This window comes from Sitophilus oryzae, unplaced genomic scaffold (assembly GCF_002938485.1).
Source record: "Sitophilus oryzae breed Bouriz unplaced genomic scaffold, Soryzae_2.0 scaffold_1583_pilon_pilon, whole genome shotgun sequence".
NCBI classification, from domain to species: domain Eukaryota; kingdom Metazoa; phylum Arthropoda; class Insecta; order Coleoptera; family Curculionidae; genus Sitophilus; species Sitophilus oryzae.
Genome location: NW_022146262.1, coordinates 126,179 through 127,319, shown reverse-complemented (window position 1 = coordinate 127,319; position 1,141 = coordinate 126,179).

Here is a 1,141-nt window from a genome sequence, read left to right as displayed (position 1 = left end):
GCTACTTTAAGTTCTTTTAGAGGTCGGTTTCAAGGGATGTGCTAGGGGGAGGGGGGTAGGGTTGAATTCAGGAGAGCCTAGGGCTTTCGTTTTTAAAAAATTTAGAATGATAATATTAAAAACTAAACACATTTTTTTGAAAAAAAAAACGTTTATCTATATGAATTTCTCTATCAATAAATTTGATAGACTTGGTTATGAAACCGTGTTCCCGTGGAGTACCTAAATACCTATAAATTTTGCAAACAAAAAAAACTAACACAAATTTTTTGGACAAAACAAAAACAAATAATAAGTAAACAAACCTAGGAAAAGTAATCTTTACTACATCACAAGCCCGGCAATCCCGGTCCCTCTGAGGTTACGCCAATAAATGAACTCTAAAAATAGAAACGAACTAATAGAAACCCACCGGATATTTACATCTTATTGAAAATCGATGTGGGGTGTATCCTCAGGCTTTTTTCGAGATATGTTATTATTACTCCAAAAAATCCTTTATACAACTATAGTAAACTATCATCTAAATGTTTAGTCTTCTGCTATAGGTGGATATCTACCGGTAATACAATTGTCTAGTCTACCGGCCAATGTTTTTGCGAGCAAATTTCTTGCATTAGTTGCAAAAACTAGTAGTTTTATGGGTTTCATATACACGGCAGGAACCAACTCGCTTCGTATTGTCTCTAACTGCTACCTTTACATCTGGAGCATATTTAACGAGGAAAACTTGGAAATCTCTGGGAAGACTTTGTATCGACGCAATCGAAAAAATTAATTAACAATTTAAAATTACACCAAATAAAACAAAATAATTAAATAATATGATAACTATTTAACTTACATAGCCGGGCGCGTAGCGGCACGGAGTACCTCAACTTCTGTAGTTACCAGGTTTACCACAGAATTGCTACTAAACCAAAATCGCTGGATACGTAACTACTACGACCCAGGGTCAATATCCCTAAATAAGAATAATTAATGGCACCACTCATCGCCCTACGTCCAATGGATATTTTGTTTTAACAAAATTAGTAAAATGGCGGTACAAAATTCCAGACGCGCCCGCTCAAGGGTTAATATGTAAAAGAGGCTACACACATGATGATGATAATTTTCTCCAAAAAAATTTAAAGGGAAA